Genomic DNA, 22253 nt, shown 5'->3' on the forward strand with positions numbered 1-22253 from the left:
GTCTTTTTTCAAATGTGTCTAAATACTTATATATCTACTTTATTTATGAATTTGTTGAACAGTTGTTTGGTTTTGTTGTGTTTCTTGCTTATGCTGTTGAAACAAACAGATTTCTTTATTTATGCCTAGCTTGTGGTTCCTATCCTTGTCTTAAGCCCATTGTAATTAAGGAAAAAAATTTGTTCTTTTCTACCCCAGCATTTCCCCTCTATATGTGCAACTTTGTGTTTCCGTTCATGGTTTCATATACAGGAATGTAAGGATCAAGATTGTTTGGTTTCTTTATGTATTAATAGATTAAGCTTTTATTATTGCCCACACCTAGAAACTGTACTTGATCTAGGAGACAAAAAGATAAATTAGTCTGTACGCAGGGTATTGAACTCCTATCACTATATTGTGATATATTAATTCTTTTTTTAATGCATTCATCCTCACTGTATGCTTATGAGATAGGGAGTCTAAGTCATAGTTATCTCAAAGATGGGGAATTAAGCCACAAAAAACTCCTAAGCAACTTGACTAAGGCTGCACAGTGTGTTTGTAGCAAAATAGAGAGTGATCACAGCTCTGAGAGGTGATGTTAAGTATGGGATCACTCCCCCTTTGTGCCAGCTCTTCAGCCTCAGCTCTTGCCTCAAAAGCTATGCTTTCATTCTGTTTGAATAAAATTCCATTTGAAATAAACGAGTAGTTCTAAATGAAAGTATCATAGTCTGCAAGCCAAGCAAGGGATTTTAAATACCATTTTACTGGGAATGTAATTCCCCATCATTTTCCCCTGTGACTTTTGTGTTTTTGGAACTATTGACCAAGTCTCTTGACAGGGCACAGCAACACTGGTGCCTATTTGAATATAAACAAGATTATGACAAGAAGATGAAGCAGCTGATTATTGTGGAAGGGTTTTAAGCACAGAAGGAGAAAATTATTTTTATGTTCTCCAAAAGATGAGTGAAAAAAAGAGAAAATGAACAATGTCTATCAGAGCACAGTTACCCAGCGTAGCTGGCTGCATTTAGGCTAGTGAATACTTTCCAGAGAGGAGAAATGAAAGCTCAGGTGCTCACACAGTTTGAAATGAGACTGGCAAATGTGTTCAGAAAACAATCTGTGATTAAAGAGTGTCTGTTCTGATTATAATGTTTGTTACTATGAAGGAAACTCATATTTGGTAAAGAATTTGTTCCAAAACTGGTAAGCTAAATATTGATGACTGAAAAATTGTGCAGTAGGTGCACAGATTAGCTCAAGGTTTAGAATTCCCTCAGGTAACAGGAACTATCAGTTGTTTCTCCCAGATGAAGATAAATGTGTTTGCTGTTGACAAAATAGTTGTCCTTATTCTCATAATGGAGGACTTTAATACTGCTTCTTTTAAATGTCATCCACCTTCCCAATGTCTTTCTTTTCCACCTTGCCTGCTCTCAAAAACTCAGGGTGAAGTAATCTTACTGAACATAAACAGTTGTTGAAGTTTCATTAACCTCATCTTGCTTCTCTGTGTGCACTTAGTGACTAGAAGATCTTTACAACCGCTTTAAAAATGATTATTTTTCTGGCAGTACCCTCCACCAGGCTTGCTGTCTTGCCACTGAACTGAATGGGGTGTGCACAGGGCACTATCTTTTGTTTTAGCTGGGAACAGTAAGCCACAGATAGAGGAATTCAGTCATCTTCCTACACTAAGTAGAGCAATTTCTTTGCTTTTAGACCTATGGATCTTTGTGTAAAACTCCTCCTGCATTTCCTTCTTCCTTTACTATCTGACTTTTCTGTCTCTAATCATCCTTTCCCAGTTCTTCCTATTCCTTGTTAAAGATATGGCTGTCACTGAGCTGCCCCTTGCTTATCATCAGCAAACCCACCTTTCAGAAAGATCTACCTTTTTGGCATGTCTGAAGTCAGTAAGACTTAGCCTTGTCATCCTTTTTGAGAGTCCCATCATCGACTATAACCTCATGGCTGACTGCTGTGTTATGCAGAACTAGGCGGGCTGCAAGGATGTCAAATGTGGTATTGAGCCTGTGCTTTGACAATTGGAAAAGACACCGAGAATGAGATTTCACAATCCCAGAAGACCTTTGGGTGATCAATGACTTCTGAGTAAGTGAACTTCTGCTGGTATAAGGGCAAAATCAAATTAGATCCATCAGCTGTTTCTGTCCTGGATAGCCACTGTCACCTGGAAATTATGCAATAAAAAAGTGACTAAATCTGATGTATGAGACAGGGGATCAATGATGTGTTAGAATAAATGCAATGTAGCAGTAAATCAAGCACCTAAAATACAAACCATAATCTAAAAATGTTGCCAAGGAAAAGACATTTTCTGTTTTCAAAATTTATGAAAATTAGGATTGAACAGACTGGGGAATAAATCCTGTTCAAAGTTCACTTAGCAAACTAGTGATGTTGTGAGACTGAGCTTTGATACGCTCGTACAATACAGGCTCATCACGTTACAAGTTGGCATTCTGATGTGAAAACACTTGTCTCATTATTAATAATTGACAGAGCACATGATGTTATTCACTACAGGAGCCTATTAACTGAGCATTGGCAGCAGGATATAGTTGCAGGGAATAGCCTTAAATGTAAAATAAAGGGTATTAACTAATCCTTGTAGTTTCCATTCAGCTCTAAGGACAGTGCTGACCTGCCCTGATGGGAGTTGCTGTGGTCAGTCTGGAGAACACCTTCTCAAAGGCTGTACCGTATCCTGAGGCTCCTCAAGTGTCCAATATTCTGCATTTAAGGAGGGAATTGCTGTTGAAGTGGGGCCACTGACTACAACTAGTGTTTATTTAATTTCTGTGAAGTGTTGCAGAGAACAGCATCCCCTAAAGGGGAAAACTGCTTGTGCTTGGCCATATGCCTGTGTTCTGTGACATTCACCACTTTCTTCCCTCTCTGCCTGACATGTCAGTGAATGTTGGTCACTGAAAGAGGCAGCTGAGTAGGATCTGGTGATAGCTATGGCTTATGAAAGTTGAAGTCATAATTCAGCATTCAGATCTGAATTAACAGCTTCACATCATAAAGTATTATGCAGAGAGCTAAGAACTAGAATTTTGTTTGTTTGTTTGTTTATTTTGTTTTTTTCCCCTAGGAGAAAGAAATTATATTCACAACTTATAGCTCTAACATCCTTAATTGGTTTACAATCAATCTGCAATTGTTCTTGGTTCTTCAGGGACAAGAAAGCCTAAAATATCCTGGTTTATCATTAAAATTATCAGATTTATAGAACCAGTATTTTGTAATCAGTGTAGTCTGTTCTCCCAAGTGGCAGGCAATATTAATGACATGTCTGCAAAAGGTGAGTTAGACAGACCAAGCTGCTGAACAGTAGCAAGGATACTGACATTGGTGCAACAGTGTTCTGCACTGGAAGGGAGCTTGGAAAGAGATGTACCTTTTCACCTGGGGAGAGGAAGGGGAATGGGTTTTTTTTCTCATTCATGTTGATCTTATTTATGAACTGCTTTCTTTGTGTCAGTTAAGTTACAAGATGAAGTTTTTTCTTAATAATAAAGCAGCAAGAGTCTTGTATACTGAGTTACAGCATCTCTTGCATCTCCTTATGATGTAGTAAATGGTCCCTAGATACTATAGTATATTCAGACCAAACCTATTCTTCACTTCTGTTCTTAATTAGCAGCAAAAAGATAAATAATTTTGTTTTCATTGCAGCACAATAACAACCAGGGCACGGCAATGGCCAACGAGCCTTGCCCTAAATCCTGTGACAATAAATGTTCAAAAAAAAAAAAAAAAATCCCCCTCCTCAACTATGATTAATTAACTAGAGATGAATGATTTGGCTGTCAGTCTGTCAGTGTCATGCAATGAAAATAAAATTGGTAGCAGTGCCTCGTGTGTGAAACCACTCATACTATCTGGCCTTAAACATTAGCACAGAAGCTCCAATCCTAGCCTGCTCCCCACCCCCATTCATTAGCTTTCTAAATCCTCCTGTCTTTGTGGAATCACTGCAGCAAGTTGAAAATGATATATGTAATGAAAACCCTGTCTGCCTAGTGCAGAGAGGGTGGAGAAAAAGACTTTGCTTAGCAGCCACTGCTGTGCTGTTTCCAGCAACGATTAGTGCAGACTTAGTTAGAGAAGCTCACCAAGAGCAGAATATTAAGGCACAAAGAGAAACTCATTGTTTCTAAAGATTTGTGTCTGCCTGGCTGGTTTTGTTTCCTTTTTGAGTGCTACGACCAAATGGATGTAGAGACTTCAGTGGGAAAGAAATACAGATGTCTTTGAGGCTTTGTTGTAATTTGGGGCTATTTTCAATACTATGCTATAAATACAACATTATCTTTCTAGTACGGGTACCTGATGATCAAGAAACCATTCACTTTCTGCTTCAAGTGCTGGCAGAGGGAATGGCACTGCATCATAGTGCAGTCCAGTTCAATCCAGTCAATGGCTGGTATGGGGATTATATCAAAAGATAAATGTTTCTGACTTCATGAACTGTGTACAAACAACAGTATGTTTGTTATTTAAAAAAAAAAAAAAATTTCATACCCTTCTGGAAGACATGCAAAAGATTTGATTTTTCAGAAGCATTGGATTTCACAGTGCTGATCTAAGTCAATGGCAGTGTGGGTGTTTGGCATCTCTGATGCCAAGCTATAATTGTACCTGATAAGTCAGGGTAAGAAACCTGGATGCTTAATTATCTGATGCATAACAGGGGGCTCAAGCACATTCTGCCTCATAATGTGAAACAAAATCTGTCTCATAACTACACAACAGTGGCTATTTTCTTGGTGGGAATGTAAATGTATTATAGTCCAGATGTAGCATAGCCTAAGAGGCCAGCAATGCTTTAGGGCTTCCAGTTCTATGGCCATCCTTTTGGTTTCAATGAATCTACATGCAAGCTGTTGTGGTTTGGGCACAGAAGGTTTTGAGATATTTGCATTCACACATACACAACCACATTTTCCTTCAGGTATCTGGACAAAATTGCATCTGTTTCGTTTCTGAAGCTCTTTGGTGTCATGGGCTGTAGAATAAATCTTGGAGACAGATGCTGTTCTTGACTGATGGACTTTATAGTTTGATTGTGTTAAAGATGCTTTTTACTTGACTTGGTATTTATCCCACACACAGCATATAATCCAACTGTTGTTTGTATCCTGGTATACCATGAGGTGCCTAGAGATAAAAGCTTGTTTAATAACCAACATGCTGGAAAACTGGTATTATGAAAAAGTCCTTCTTACCCTGAAGAGTTTTATAATTTTCATCTAATGTGATGTGAAAAACAGGAGGAAGGAAAATGGATAGCATGGAGAAGTAAAATGAGTTGCCCAAGTTCTGTCAGCTGGTTTCCAGCTTGTAATCCAGTCCCTGAGCAATGAATCACACTGCTTACCAAAGGCCAATTTGTGAAGGAATGAGCTCCTACTGTGAAGCAACAGGCTTGTACATGCCTATTGACTTCCCTGCCAGATCCTCCGTGTCTTGGCTTTGTGCTGTGCATTACTATCCAGCACAATGTCCAAAAATGTTCCCAGCATAGCTCAGAGGTAGCAACAGACTTGGAAAAAGCCACAGATGACCCTTTTCTGTGTGTGTATGTGTATTCTGGATGCATGCATAAACCTCCTCAGGATGGCAGAATATTACAAACAGTTACAACTACATTTGATTAATGTCTTGTCTCAAAATCCACTTTGGAAAAAAGCCTCAGGTATGAAAATGATAGACATGTCGTGCTAATCAAAATTATGCATATTTTTAGGATACAAGAACTCTGGGCTAACAGTCCTCAGTCTAGAAGCACTTGCCCTTGTAATCTAGGATCCACATTTACTTCTGCAATCTTAGCATCAGACTTCCTGAACCCATTGGGCATCCGTTAGGGTTGCTCATAATCCAAGACACTCAGACATGGTCAGATATTACTGAGTATCAGGTGGCTTCTTCTTTTGAATAAAGAAAATATGGTGATATTCTTACTTCCAAGTTTTATGTCTTTTAAGCTGTTGTGATACTTAATAGAGATTCCTTTGAAAAGTTTTGTTCTCGTTAAGTTTGCTTTCTTTTAAAATTTCTTCATTGCATATATTACTGATTTTTATTTTTTTTTTTTGAGTGAAGACATCAAAAATGTGTTTATGCCAAATGCTCTCGAGTTATGAATCTTGTGTTCTGTACACTGTAGGATGTGCTGTTCTGTTGTCTTTTACCTTTGTCCTCTGAAGATTTTATTTAAAAATAGCCAGAGAGAAACAGATGACAGCCTAACAAAAGGTCCACATGTACTGTACTGTGTCCCTGAGCCCCTTGTTCTAGCAAAACTCCTTTGCTTTCTCCTTTGATTTGCACCAATCTACCTTCAGAATTTTTCAAACATTGCAGTGCATTAAACACTACAGCAGATGGTGCTTTTTGACGATGCCTTTCTACATGAAGCAACATTTTGTAGTGTATGCCGCATTATCAAAAAATCAAACATGTAATTATGCAAATATGTATGCCTTTATAATAATCAAGTTTTATTGTAAATGGTTGATGCACATCAATTTGATCCTGTAGTGCTGCTTTAAGTGCAGTTTAAGTGGCTTTTCAGTGTACCCAGAGGCAACACAAATGCATCTCTGGAATATTAATAAAATTCTGAATCTTTGAGACACCAACTGGTACAGCATTGCTTATACTGATTGAAACTAAATGCTAATCCTTTCCTTTATTTAAAAAAAAGTCCCCTTTGTTATTTAAAACACTGATATTAGTGCCATATAAAGGGCCATTTTATTTTAAATTGTATTGTAATGTAGTTGTTAAAATAATGTCTAATCATACTATATTCAGATTCTACAATGTAAATTTGATGAGACAAGAATCCAATCATTTTATAGCCATGAAAACAGAGACGTATGTTAATATGTCCAGTTGTTCTAATTCTGTAAATTTATTAAGGAAATATCTGGTTTTAGATTTTAATCCTGAAGGCTTCCAAGTAGCTGATTTCTGAATGTTCACTCGGAGATGGCTTTGCTTGTGAAATTCAATAAGCTAGATTCTTGTGGGGGGGGAAAAAAATCAGCAAGGATTTTGACATCCATAATGAAGTGTAAACTTTATTGCTGATCTGATCCTGCCTTTTATACATTGGTTAACTTCGTTGGTCTAATGACAGCCATCTCTCTGAATGCACACATACACATTCTGCTGTGTTTGAATCAGAAGACAGGCTGTGGATACAGATAAACCAAGACTGTAAATTATGTTTTGCCTGTTTGTTCCTCCTGCTCTGAAAGCAGGGCACGAAAGGAGCAGATTGCATTGTTCACAGGGAGAAGGCAGTAGCTACACCATGTCCCCCTTACCAGTTCCAATAGGTTGGATGTTTATTTTTTGGGTTTGCTGTAAACAGAGATTCTGTTAACCTGCAGGCAGATTGCGAATGCAAAGAAATTGATATGCTTCTGTCTTTATGCTGCCTGGACTTTGCTGAAAACTAATTTCCTGTAAACTTAATGAAGCTTTATAGGTTGAGCTTCCACTTGGTAAAATTTTGCCTTCCTTTTGGACCTCTGTTTCTAGTTTACCTTTCTCACCATCTCTCTGCTCTGCTATTTTTGTTTAATGCAGTTGGTTATTGTATCTCTGCCCTTTGTCCTTCATCTGCCTCTTTCAATGGTATTTTTGTGCTCCTTTCTGTGCTTGCTTGTTACCCCCCTTCACTTTTTCCCCTCACAGATTTTGCCTCCTCTGTCAGCCTTCTGCTCCTCAGATTTTTTTCCAAATGTTTCTCTCAGTTTCTCCATTTGGTTCTTTAGTCCTTTCACAAATGTGTATTTCCTAGCTCCCATTCTGCTTTCCACATTCCCCTTCCAGGTTTTACTCTGTCTGATTTCTGTGTTTATCTTCTTTATTTTGTCCCGGCTTTTCTCAATTCAGATTGGTTTAAAATATTGCAGGAAAAGCTGCTCTTGAGAAATTTCATCCAGATTGTTCTAAGAACAGCTGCTATCCTGGCACTTCCAATACTGAATCAAACCTGAGCCTAGGGGATAGGAGGTCCTTAAAGGATTAAAGCTCAACTTCAGAATACTACCCAAAATATTGGCAAGCAGAATAATAATATAAACCCACAGCCGAGAGTAGCTGAAACCTCTTCCCACAGTTTTGACACAACCTGGTGTATTGAGGGTGGTGTTTGGTTTTGGTTTACTTCTTTTTCTTCTGAAATAAGGATTTTTTTCTATCCTTATTTAGCATTCTTGTGACTTTGGGAAAAGATATCATGCATCTTGAGAAGGCCCTAGCTCCTCTAAAATTTTCAGTACATTTTTGCTTCTTTGCTTAATATATTAAACTCATTTAAATACTAAGTTTTGAAAAGCTATCTCAAGAAAATTCTGAGTCAATAAACTTTCTGCTCTTACTGAGACAGCAGGTTATTTAAAGTAATCAGAGACGCTGAAAAGCAACTGAAAGATTTTTCTGAACCGATAAAGTTTTTCAGGAACTTCAAATTAATAGAAACATTTTCATAAAACCATGAAATAGAAATATATAAAGAAAAAAAATTGGTAAAGTAAGCGACTCCTGCCTTCAGGATTTGGCAATAAATTCTTATGTATGCAAATATGAAAGTTAAATTTATTAGCAACACAATGAAAACTGCTGACTTCCCTTTTTTATTTTTTAAATGTAAATACTGAACTTGGTTTCTTTTTAATATTGTATTTTATCTCATCTTAAATTCCATTCATGACAAAGTTACTTGCTTTTTAAAAAGTACCCTTTTAAATATAAATTCTGTATGTCTGTAGCACTGAAACAGAGAAGGTGCCTGAGTTAACTTATTTAATTGTTCACAGAAGCCACCCAGGTTCCTTAAGTCAATGAGCAAAAGGTTTTTATCAGTTTCCTAAATCTGTTTGTATGTGAAAAATCTGTAAGTACTATTACCTTTTGATTGCAGTTAGTATTCAGAAACCAAACAATGCCCTGTTCTGCTTCTGATTTTTATTTCAGTTGCATGGCATTTCAAGCTTAATTTAAAAGCAATAACAACAAAGTCTATGTCTAATGCCTTGATTTCATTTGTAAAGCCACCTAGACAACCACACACTTTGGTAGGTTTTTTTGTAATTGTTATATGTCAGAAGTGCTTTAGACATAGTTTGCCTGCATTTTAGTGGGGCAAAGCCTTGAATAAAGGATTATAGTATTTGAATTGTATTTGCACACAAAAAAAAAAACCTTAAAAAAATCAAAATTGCAAGAAATCTGAAAAAAAACATTCTTGTTAGGGTAAGGCTTGATATATAGACTTTAAAAGTAGGAATGATAGGCAATGTTCTGTCTTCAAAAAAACCCATTGAAACTCATGGTCAATTAATGTAGTATTTCATAAGATGTTGGTCTTTCCAGGCTGCACCAGTCACGTTAACAGTGAATAAACCATGAATAAACTACAGGTCAGTAATTGCCTGGTGTTTTGTTCTGTATATGCAAACATCTGATTCCTGGTGTGGCTATAGCAATCTGGTAGAAATCCCCATGCAAGCACAGAAGCATGGTCCAGGCACAAGGGATTTCATTTCTTGCTTACGCGCAATGGTGTATAGGCTGTCCATATCTCTTCATTTGCTTTATCCTCTATTCTGACTGCTCTGGTGGTCTGTATTAGAGTGCAAATAAATCTTAGTTGCAGATATTTAAAAGATTGTGAACAAAGTTTTAATGCGGTTTGGCGGAGCCAAGCTCCTTAAAAGCCTTAAACTGCTCAGCAGCCACCTTTCTGTGCTTTGCTCAGTGGAAAGGCAGCTCATCCCTTTCCAGTGAGGCTATCTGGTACCTCCCCAGCAAGTGTTCCTCAATGCTTCAGTTGCTACATTCCTCACAAGACATTCAAATGAACACCCATTCGCATAATTTCTTCTGGTCTGTTGAAGTGCTTTAACTCTGACCATTTATGATTCTATGTACTCTTTTGAGGATAACTTATCTGAATTCATCTTAGGATGTGTCAGTGTAGGTGTTTTTAAGGGAAGGTGGCTGTCTTAGTGACTGTATTGAAAAGAAACATATTATTATAATGCTCTTTAGAGGAAAAAAGGTAAAGAGAAATGCTGTTTATGTTTCTTTTTTTTAATGATCCTACTAAATCCCATTCTTTGCCATTTCACTGTTCTTTCAAATTTCTCCACGGAGAAATTTAAGTGTTAAATTTAACAGAGATTAAAATTAAGAAAAATATTCTTTTTCCATGGAGAAACTGTAGTACAGGAATATATTATTTTGTACTGATTAATTTTATTCTAATTTTTTATACGTTGCTTACAGGTACAATGAAAAATGATTTTTGTCAGTGAAATGCTATCTGTGGAATCATGGATAAAACCACATTTTTCTCAACCAGCTTGTGGTACACTCATGAGTCAGGGGAAGCCCAGGTGCCCTCCCTGCAGCACAGTGTAGAGGTTTGGAGCCCTGATGTCAGCCCCTGCTGGGAAAGCTGTCCTTGCAAGGCAGACACAGGCTGTCTCTTCCTAATCACAGAGATTCCAGCTTGGCTCAGCCACCTGCAGCCTGGGCAGAAGGATTTCTCCTTTTCCTGGACTTCAGAAGAGAGTCAGCAACCATCAGGTGGTGTGACAAGGGTGATGGCACTCTCCAGATTGAAAAAAAAGCACAAAGAAAACCTTTTGTGAACATTTTAACTGTGTTGTTGGGTTTTTCTGTCCTTTCCACATGAGGAAGTAAAAGAGGACTGTGTCTTATTTTGGGATTGTGGGAGCAGTTGCAGCCACTCTAGACACCTCAACTTATAAGGAAATGAGTAAATCAAAGTTATAGAAACTAGTGAAATAGTCCTGAAATAACATCTGCTCCAGGCTGTGTTCAAGAGTAGGTTGTTTTGCTAGGACATTAATCCTGAATTTCCTTGTAGGAATAAACTTCTGAGACCTGTGAAGTTCTGCTGAGAGCCCTGGAACTTGCCAAGACATGCTGCCCACATGAAGAAAACTATCAGTTTTTCTTTAACTGCAATTAGGACAATGCTTCTTGGGAATTGTTTAATTAAATAGTATTTCAAAGGAAAATCCTTGAAACCAAACTTTCTCCCAGCTGTATCCCAGAAATGCCAGCTGCCTGGTGGCCTGTGCTTGGCTAGTGGTGTAACCCAAGCACAGTTGGATGTCTCTGCAGTGGGGAGCCTGGATATGAGGGACAAGTCCATCTCACTTTTGGTGGAAAGTTTCAGAAATCTGACTTCTTAATATATCCCTGGAAGTACTGAAATTTCTTGATGAACAGAATTCATGTTTTCAGACTAGTCCTGTGTTGTAAGTCTGTATTTACTTCTGAAACTAAAATTCAGATGAAATTTTAAACTTGTTTGTTGCTATACTCTTTAAAAAAGGTCAGTTGAATTTCAGGGACATTTCCACTGCTATGTTATTCAAGAAGGATTTATGCTTCTGAAAAGTAATCTTAAAAGAGTTCTTTAGCAGACTCTCACTTTGCATTTTTGGGTTTTAGCTTTGAAATTGGCAGGAGAGAGTTTTTGGTCCCGTTTCCAAGCAAAATGAGACCTGTGTTTCTGAGCTGCTTTTCTTTCTTCCTCTTTTTCAGTGCCTTCCGTCAAATACTTGCTGAGCCAGTTGATCAATTCCAATCAAGTGGGACAGAAGGAGAGAGCTGTGAGACATGAAGTTTAGGAAGAAAACAGGTTCTGGTGGATGAGTGCTTTTTCCAGGGAAAGTGATCACAAAGCCAGGAGCCAGCTCACCAGTCATCCCCTAGACTTTGCACCAGCCTCAGCAGAGACTGTTACCTGCCCCAGTGGAGGGGCTCATGAGGGGTCCTTTGGGAACTGGCGCCTCAAGGACACCACCAATGGCACAGTGAGGTCTTCGTCAGGGGATTCACAGTGAGATGTTGCTCGGGAGCAACTTGTTGTCTTGTGCTTGGGTCTCTGCAGTGTAATATGTTTTACACGAGGCCCGAAGAACACACCTAACTTGGGATGGCTAGGTTAGCCAGAACTGACAATTAAATGTTAAATAATTAAAATGTTTTAGCTATTAATTGTAAGTGAATGTTGTTTTTAATTGCACTTTAATAATGCCGTGGCCTTTATAACCAAAATTAATGTTTTCTGTCTCTCTGTTTTTGAAGTACATGTCAGTTTAATTAAACTATTAATGGTAGACAGATTTTAAGTACTTCATATTCTTCAATAAATTGTATCTGTTCAACAAGCATAAACAGGAAAATAGACTCAGAAGCAGATTCATGTTCTGCCTGATAAATCATTCATCATCAGATAAGATGATGAGGCATGCTTGTTTTTCTGTAGGCTCAAAATGATAAACAAATCCACTTTTGTATTGTAATGTTTATTGAGTTCATAGAAAAATAAACAAGACTGTTCACTTTTCATATCAGCAACAGGCCTGAAAGCTGCTGTTTGCATTTATGACTGGTCAGGCAAGCAATATCTTGATGCTCTGAGGGTCAGTCTTAGTTCATTTTGTCTAGAGTGCTTGTTAGCAGAGCATTTCTCTGGTCTAAAATAGTTCTTTCAGGGCCATTCAACTGCAGTAATGATGAATATTTTTACTGTTCCTGCTGTGTTACCCGATTGTGTCTGGAAAGAATTAAAATAGCTTTTGATTTGGCAGAAATGATATATTATACTGCAAATGTTGAGTAAGTCTCAATCCTTGTAGGACTGCAGGATAGTTGATGGAAACAACTTTTTGGAGATTGTGAAAGACAAATGATGGCAAGGTCATTTCTTCTGTATTGGTAAAGTCTGCAAATCCTAGTGGGCTGTTAATAGGGTAACAGGCAGAAATTAAGAAACACTGCAGCAACTGCTTGTGATACATTCCTGTGCATATTATACAGGCAGACAAAGATGTAACTGGTTATAATAGAGACAACAAACGTCCTTCCTTTGTGTGGCAGATCAATCAATAGCCAGGCATGTGATCTTGTTCACTATTATGTTAGTAATGAAACCTTCTTGTGATGTGACAACTGTGGAATAACATTTGGTCACAAAGCTGGTGTTAACAAGCACAACTGGCACTCTGGTAATTAGACTGATTCCTGGTCTACTTTCACAGATTGTCGATAAATGCAGTAAACAACAGGCTGCTTTCTCTCAGAAGAAGTTATATGAAGTTGTCATCCATTTGACGGTACGTACTGTATTCTCCTTCATCTTTATCAGATTCTGCCAAGGTAGGGATGTGCCTCTATTTCACTATAAAATAATGAATAGAAACTTTGCATGCATTGTTAAACAATCACCTAGTTAACCCCACTTTTTTTTTTTTCTTTTTTTTCTTTTTTTTTTTTTTCTTTTTTTTTCTCTAGGGAAGAAAGCAAATTTCTCAGTTACAGGTAGGCAGTTAAATGGAGAAGTTCTTCCTCAAATTTTCAATGTTGTCCCCTCTGATACAGCTATGTCTGTTGTGGACAGCCATTTATATTGTTTAAGGATAAACTGAAATCTTAAAAGCCATAGATTACCCTTGATTTAAAGGCCAAGAATATAGATCATATACAATTGTAGTATAATTTGTTACATTTAACAAAATAACTGCATTCAGCCACGGATGTGCTAGCCAGCTCTTTCATCACCAATTTGGGGTTGTTATGTCAAAACTCATTTGCTGTTTTGCTCTTTCCACAGACCTGCAGCAGTGGATAGGTGAACTGTAGTTTGGTTTTTTCACCCTCAGTGGCAGAATAAGAAGGAATGAGAGCTCCTTCTCCAAGCCCTGTACCTCCTCCAAGCCCACAGCCTGGCTCTACACATAGGAAAATGTGTGAGTGCTGTAAATCTGTCTCCTCCACTCCCAAAGCGGAAGAATTAAATCAACTTCTGGTATGTCTTGTGGGCTGTTCAGTTTATTTTGCATGGGCTACATGGCAAAGCTTAATCTGCAGGCACTGTAAACCAGCAAGGATTTCTATGCTTGCTCTTCTTTCTCAAGGTGCACTCAAAAACTTTAAACAGTGCATAGGAGATGATGAGTAGGGGCAATGCCGTGGCATGTCTGGGCACTGGTGCTACATGGCCCTTTGCTCAGATCTGCTAAGTCCAGCTCCATCCTGATTTCAAGGGTCCTTACTGATTTGATTTGACCAAGGAGGGTTTCTTTCTTTTTCTGGGCCACGTTTTGACCTCTTGCTGCAACTAAAATCACTCTGAAACATCAAGAGTATAGTGAGCAACTCTTCATGGCCATTATCAATGGTTTCCAGATCATAATTCCCTTTGTAATCGATGAAAATGGGTAGGAAGGAGTGTTTTACAGTAGGTACCTAGTTTTATGCAGGTTTAATGCAGGAAGATGCCTCATTAGCCATCAGTAAACATAAAAACTAAATTCACACTCATATACCAGGGAGATATTTTGGACATGTTCACTGGGCCATAAGTATCAAGAAGTTAGAGGATATAAATAGCAGTGAATGCAGTGTGTTAATCTGAATGGTTGGAAATGAATATCAGAACTGTTTGTTGCTGCTCCCTGCAGAGCAATCTCTGTTCTGACAAACCACTGAGAAAGACCAGTGAGGCTTGTAGGTTTGTACCCTATAGGCTCCTAGGAAAGGAGAACTGTGGAAAGTAACAAAGAACTGTGTGGGGTTTTGTCTGATGGATCAGAATAGTGTTTAAGGGAGGGATTAGCAAAAGGCCTGTGGGTGTACCAAAATGCCATGTGCTCAGAGAAGGGGCAGAGTGAGAATCGCTTCTGACTTGTGGCAGGCTGTAGTTGGTTGTACGATTTTGAGTGAGACCTCATGTCACACAGTATCACAGAATGGGTAAGGTTGGAAAGGACTGCAGTGAATTGTCTGGTCCAACTTCCCTGCTCAGACAGGACCATTGTAGAGCACACGGCACAGGATTTTGTCCAGATAGTTCTGGAATTTCTCCAGTGGTGGAGACTGGAAGGCAATTTGTTCCAGTGCATGGTCACCGTCACAGTAAAGTTCTTTGTATTTTGGTGGAACTTCCAGTGCATCAGTTCCTGCCCATTGCCTCTTGTCCTGTTGCTCAGCATCCCTGAGCAGAACCTGGTCCATCCTCTGCCACTTCCCTGCAGATACTGACAGACATTGATATGATTCCCTTTCAGTTGTCTCTTCTCAGCTGAACAGCCCCAGCTCCCTCAGTCTTTCCTCGTGATATGCTCCAGTCTCTCCATCATCTGCCAGACCTGCCCCAGGAGGTCCATGTCTCCCTTGCTCCATTGTTCCCTGCCACTGGAGGGACAGAAATGAACCAACTTGTGCTCCAGATCCCTTGACCTGTTGACCTAAGGCCCTGAGATCCCTCTTGATTGATTGCAACCTTCTTGTTGGGACCTTGTACTGCCTGCCTGGAAAACCAGTGGAGGGTAATAACCAATGGGCCGTACCAGGCTGGGAAGGTTCTGGGTGATGTCTCTTGCGTGGGCCCCAGGGAGGCAATGCAACTCCCTGTGGGTTGGGTCTGATCCGTGCATTGGGCCCCCCATTCCCCTCAAAAGGAAATCACCAATGACTACTGCCTTTCTTTTTTTCTTCACGGAGGAAGCTTTGATGCAGGGGGTAAGCTGCCCAGCCTTAGGTGGCACCTTCAACTTGGAAGAACCTTCATCGATGTACAAATTTCCCTGGTCCTCATTTTGCTGGTTCTCAGATTCCAAGGCCTCATACCTATTATAAGGGCACTTGGGAAGGTGAGGTAAGCCGGGGGAGGGGAATCACCCCCCCACCCCAAGCAGAAACCCATTTCCACTCCACACAGTCCCTCATTGGTTGGGAAGGCATTACAGGAGAGCTACATCTGACCTCCTCCTGAAAGCAGGGTCTGCCAAGAGGCCAGACCAAGTTACTCAGAGTTTTGTCTGGTCTGCTCTAGTGAACCTTCCGGAGTGGAGATGATGCAGCCTCCCTGGGATGCTGCTTCACTGCTGTTCTCCTACCCAGAAATCACACTTAAAGTAAAAATGTGTCTTTTCAATTGTTTGTCCAGTTTCAACATGATTTTGTTGGGACTGAGTGCTTCCAACTCCACATAGATTTCTATGGATAAGCCTCACATCTATTCATAAAAGACTCAAATCTGCTGCTGATTCAGCACTGAGATTGCATTGACCTGTCAGTGGGAGTCCATAAGCAATGAATATTTTTTTGCTGCAGGATGTCAGAAAGTAAAGCCTTGGTTTCTAGAAGAGAGCAGGTTCAAGTTGGTTACCACTAGCTACAGAAGATAACAAGAATATTTGTGTCATTTAAAAAAGAGGCGGTTGGCCAAGAGCATGTTGAAAGCATCGCATGTTTGGAGGAAGAACCTCTGCACTTGGGAGGTATCTGAAGTCACAAGACAAGATGTTTTTCCATTCATACCATTTAAGCTCTGCTGTTTTAAGAAGGTTTTACCATACAGATTACTTTGTCAAATGATGACAATGCAGTGTTTCCAGCACGTGGCTGGAAAATCTTGGCTATGGCTGCACTATTCAGACCTTGTTGATGTACTGTCTATTGAAAAGGTTTTTATCAGGAAAAGCACAGTGTTCTCCCTTCTTAGGAGTATATTTCACATTCTAAAGTGATTTCTTTGGTAAGATTGAATAAATTCTAGTTTACTAGATTTGATTTTAAAAGGAATGTAGGGAACAAAGTACAGTTAAGTGACAGAGAAGATGCCTTGGCATTTTGTGTTTATTTGCCATCAGTTACTTCCATATTAAATTGTTCCATTTGCAATCTAGTATAATTTTTTTCCTAAGTGCCTGCTGCTCTGTCTAGTTGTGGAAAATGAAGCTCAGTTGTTTATGACCTGTGCTGTACTTCATCACTAACCTTCACCAAATGTACAAGTTCTAGAATGAGAATAAAGCTTCACCGGTGGTAGCACAGCGTGAGGCAAAGTATAAGGCATATTATTGTGGTGCACCTGTGCTGGCTTTCCCTTGCCTATTGGGATAAAAAGTGTGCTTTATTAGCAGGCAAATAGGTAAAGCTTAAGAGGCCAATCTTCTCTGCTTGGCATATGGGGCTCTCATTAACATTAGTGAGTAAAATGGATATATTTTGACAGGAGAGCAGAGACTTAAGGGAACAGATAAAGGAAGAAATAAGATGACACTTTCATAGTTACTTTTCTGACCAAAACTGAATATTTTGAGTCTCTAAAGATTGTATGATGTGTTTTTATTACTTAACGACTGTCAAAAACCTAGAGGAAACTAGGCCTAGTTTTTACTTTTGAGAGAACAAAGTGCCATCTTCTCCCCAGCCTGTGCTTAGGCCTGTCCTCAGTAAAATATCTCTTTGACACCTTCCCCACACTCATAACAGTTATCTTCTTGTTTTCATCTTCCCTGTGAAAATTATTAATTAAAAATTCTTTAAGAAGGAAGCTTTGTCACTATCTAGATATCTCCGATTTTTTTTTTTTATATATTTTTTTTTTTATTATTTTTTTTAATCTTTTGAAGGCTGTAGAAGGTGGTGGGAGAAGGATGAAGATCACGGATTTTCCTCTAGTGATGCATAGAGGCGTTGTGGCTCTGTGATCTCCAGCAGCCTTTTGTGTCACAGCCCGTGTGCAGACCAGACCTGCTGATGGGGCGGATGCTCTGTGATGGCTGGAGAGGAGAGATCAGCCTCTCCCTGAAATGACAAAATTGGTGTTTCACCAGTGCTTGGTTTACGCAAAGACAATTATCTGGATGTCCTTCTTCACGTGTACAATATATCTGTCTTCCCAATTTCTCACAGACTTAGATTCTGAATTTTTAACTTGACTCGATAAGGCAACTACTCAGACGAAACAAGAGATCAGCTGAGAAGGTTTCTAAACTAGGTTTGCTGGGGAGCCTCAGGCTTATTCTGGCTTTTCAGGATGCAGCAGTAGCCAAGAACATTTATTCCCATTTCCACTTGGCAAAGAAGTTTTTTTTTTCTCCTTCTCTTTTCTTTCAGCTATGGGCTTCATTGCAATTACTTTTCTTCTGTCTTCCCAAAATCCAATTACTGAAATTCTACTTTTTGGATGCCCTTAGCCAATACCCTGAGTGTCCATTTAAGAAGACAGCTAGACACAGATATGATGTATACCAGCTTCTTGGTTCAGTGGCAAAACTGAATCCAACCCAGATGAACCAGAATCAGGCAGTTTAATAATTTTTTACAAAGTTTTTTTTTTTTTTTTTAATATTTATATTCTACATCCAAATAAAAAGAAAAGCTTAAATATTTGATGATTTCCCAATTCTTTTAGTAAGTTTCTTTTTTTTTTTTTTTCAATCATAACACATTTTCATTTCTTAGGAGTAAAGATATTTTTAGGAAAAAACCCTCACTTTGGAATCTCACTTATAATATAGTAAAAACTGTTTCAACATTTTAAAAAGGAAGCTATATTTCTGTATATATCCCTTCCACCTTTTCTGCCAAAGCTCTGTCCTGTACTGAGCACGGTGGCAGGAGCTGCCCCATTGCTGTGTGCCTCAGCACACGTGTGAGTGAAGGCAGCCGGGCTGGGGTGGGGCTGCAGAGCCCTGCCCGGAGCTGATGGGTGGTGCCGGACACTGCCGTGACCAGCGCCAGTGGTCTGCTCAGTCCTGCCGATGTTACTGCTGTGCTCCGCAGATGGGCTCAACTGTGTTCTAATATTTTCCAGGCTCACCTCAATGTATCAATCACCTCATTTGTATCAATGAAGCTCTTGTGATTACAATCTAGGCAGGCGTGATCAAAAAAAGAAGATCCAGCCTTCCTGCTGCCCAGCTCAGTTTCATGAACTTCTTGGTAAATTCAAAGCCTAGTTATTTTTTTAGCGTGTCTGCTGGGGAGATGGCTTTGTGACACATTTGAGATCTTTTGTCACTTGGAAACATTGTGCCAATTTAGTTAACGTTTGAATTTCTGTTGGATTTATAATTGTGGTCATGTGTCAAGGGGTCAGTTTAGACAGCTTGGTAAGCTGAAAAAGCTAGTAACAAATTGAATCAAGTGAATATCCTTTCATTTCAACGTCTTTTTCTCTCCTTGTTTCAAGCCCAGAAGGAGGCCTTAAAGTTGATGAGAAGATAAATTCAATTATACTTAAAGCTAACTTTGGCTCTTAGCTTTCATACTACCTTTCCTCATCTTTGCCATCCATCCTTTTGCAATCGTTTAGATTTGCCCCAATAGTAGTTTGCCTATTAGCTTTGCTAATGAATTTACTACTGCAGAAGACCACTTGCAAGGCTGTCCTAAACCTAATGAATGTAATTATTTAGCACAAAACCAGGGCAGCATCTTTTTCTCTCTTGACAAGAATAATTCTTTATTCTCTCATTAGCTATGTGCTTTGGTCTCAGTAAACTAGTTATTGACCTGCTCATTTAAGGAGCTTCACTCTAAATGCTTCTTCCCTTATTTAACTCAGACAAGTTCCTCTAATTTCCCCTCACCATGCAATGCTAGCCTGTAAAATGTAACCATTGTTCATTTGTTGTGAAGAGAGCTGGAAGACAGGAAGCTATTCTTAGATGGATGCTCAGCCTCCTGAGCCCTGCTTGCTTGTCCCTGGTTATAATGGATACAAAACTGTATGGGGCTTAGTAGACATCATGTAAACTCTATAGGAAATCTGAGCCAATGAATCATGGAGACAGACCCCCACTGAGCATTGTGTGTCTGAATAGACTGCAAATAGATAGAAAAGCAGCTTAAGCAAGTGGCTTTCATATGACAAGAATGCATAAATTAGAAATGAATTGGGAGTATCTGTTGTTTTAAGGCAGTTGGATTTTACTTTCTTTATCATTTTCCGCTTCTAAGAAACCACTAATTACTCAGACTACACTGAAGACTGATGCAGAGTTTTTGCATGTGTGTGGGTTTTGTTGCTCTTTAAGCCTTCTCCACTGAATTGTGCTGGCATAGCCTAGCAGTGCCATCCCATGCTGCCTCCCCAGCATCTGTACAGTTACCCTATCCCATCTAGCAGCATCTGTTGGGGCATCCTGGGAGACTCCCACCTGGAACATGACATAGATCTCTGGGGAAATCAGGAATCCAGTGGTGTCAGGTCCATAGAAGTGCAGATCCCCAGCTCCAGCCAGGAGCACAGCATCAGCTGAACTGGGGTTATCCCTTGCCAGAGGTGGCAGCCTCTCATCTCACCCTTGCCAGTACTCAGTGCTGAGCAGCAGACAGTTGCTTCCCATTCTCCTTGGGCAATTAAGTACTTAGGATTCCCATCAGGTAGGCCCTGACTATCAGTGAATGGAAGAACATGGCTTTTCCAGGCAGGTTTCTCCTGAAATTAGCCATTGCCTGACCAACTGGGATGTCCCAGGGGCACCAATGTACAGAGCCTGCTTGGCCTGAATCCCATCTGTCCTAAGTCAAAGGGTGGGTTGTAGGTAGAGAGGCTCAGATCCAAGGGCCATGTAAGGAAAGCAAAGATGAGGAGAGTGCAAAAGGGCTGGCAGTTCTGGTACAAGCTCAACTACCAGCTGGGACAGAGTGATGTCACTTGGAGATAGTGCCATGTGGACTATGGCTGCTCTCATGCACCTGCAGGTGATGAGCTGGTCTCACAGACAGGGTTATGGTGCTCTCGGGTCTCAGGTGTTCACAGGAGGAGCGCTGCTGCTGGCACCAACCGTGGCCTCGGTGGCAACAGTAGTCATCTGTCTTCTGAGGCAGCTGATGTGGTGGTCCAGGAGCTGGGGGGTTTGAGGGCTGGCAAATTGGGCTCTGTGCAGTGGCTGACTGCCATTTTGTTGCTTGCTTTTTGATTGTTTTCTGGCTTTTTTTTCTGTGCCTTTTTGTTTACTTTGCTATTTTCTAAAAAGAAATATCCTGTCTCTAATTGTTCACAGATTGTGATAATAGACTGCAGGCAGATGGCCCATAGTTTGTGGTCCAGCAATCATATGAGAGAGACAGCAGCCCTCAGTTGTGTTTATAAATACTGGTGCTGAAGCGTCGCTGTTTCTTGTGGGGTATGGGGCATGGGCTGCATTCCCTCCTGCTGTAATGATCTGGATTTCTCACTGTGTCCCTTATGGCAGAGGCCCACACGAGGTCCCTGGCTATCTATAATCTGTATGGCCTCTGATGGGTCTCCAGATGAGCCCTCGGGGTAGCACCACTTTGTCTAGGGAAGCAAAGAGGTCTGTGTCTTTTCAGGTGGGAGGAAGGTGGCACCAGAGGGACCTGACTAAAAAAAGGGGAGGAGAACAGGCAGAACAGCTGAGAGACTCAGCGTGGGGGACTGACACCCCACAGGGAGGGTGGGCTGGAAATGAAGGGGCTGTGCCTGTGGGCAACCTGTCAGACTCTGTGTCCCAGGGACACATCTCATCCAGTGCCCTTGCTGATGGTATTCCAAAAGCCAGTGCCATGAGTGCTTTATCTGAAAGGCAGTTCAGCTTCTTGTGAAGCAGTTGTCCCTTGTGGGCTGAGGAGCTGCTCCAAGACATCAGGCCCTTTGTATATGTTTGGGGCTGCAGCGTGTCTGTGTTGTTGAGACAACTGCAACAAATCTATGGAAATGTGGCTCTCACAGCATAAAGTAAAAAAGTCAGATTTTGTATTAGAAGTGAATATAAATTATAGCTTACACACTGCAGAAAGTCAGTGCAAGGTATTTTGCAAGGGCATGTAGTGATAGGACAAGGTGTAATTGCTTTAAACTGAATGAAGACAGGTTTAGATCAGGTATCAGGAGCAAATTCTTTACTGTGAGGCTGGTGAGACACTAGAACAGGTTGCCTGGAGAAGCTGTGGATGCCCCATCCATGGGAGTGTTCAAGGCCACATTGAATAGGACTTTGAGCAACCCAGTCTAGTGTAAGGTTCTCTGCCCATGGCAGGGACACTGGAACTAAATGACCTTTAAGATTCTTTTCAACCCAAGCCAGTCTGTGATTCTGTGGTTTATATTTAAGATAAGGCACTGTGTTTTAGCTGCCTGGCTTTCTCAAAGTTCTCCTTAAAATTTTAGTATTTTTAATAATAAGGCTTTTAGTCAAGTATTTGATATGAGGCAGCTTACTTTCAAGATGTTTTTCCATTTCTTCTAGGTAGATTAAAAAAAAAAAAAAAGCTTTAATTTAAGCCAGCATTTGTCTGTTTGAATGTAATTGTGCTGCAAAAAATTTAGCAATAAACACCTTCACCTTAGGGAAAGGTTAACAGTTCCATTGCATTTTTATGTTTAAATAATGACGCTTTAATAT

General features: G+C 40.0%; 1 long non-coding RNA gene across 1 annotated transcript in view; it reads left to right on the forward strand.

The window, feature by feature from the left end:
- The window catches only part of LOC120756870 (uncharacterized), a 150312-nt gene extending 138297 nt beyond the window's left edge, over positions 1-12015 (forward strand). The window contains exon 14 of the long non-coding RNA XR_005702264.2: positions 11626-12015. This is a non-coding gene — a long non-coding RNA (uncharacterized LOC120756870). The remainder of the gene's footprint in view (positions 1-11625) is intronic.
- Positions 12016-22253: the final 10238 nt, after the last annotated feature.

The sequence above is a fragment of the Hirundo rustica genome, chromosome 9, assembly GCF_015227805.2.
Source record: "Hirundo rustica isolate bHirRus1 chromosome 9, bHirRus1.pri.v3, whole genome shotgun sequence".
Taxonomy (NCBI): Eukaryota; Metazoa; Chordata; class Aves; order Passeriformes; family Hirundinidae; genus Hirundo; species Hirundo rustica.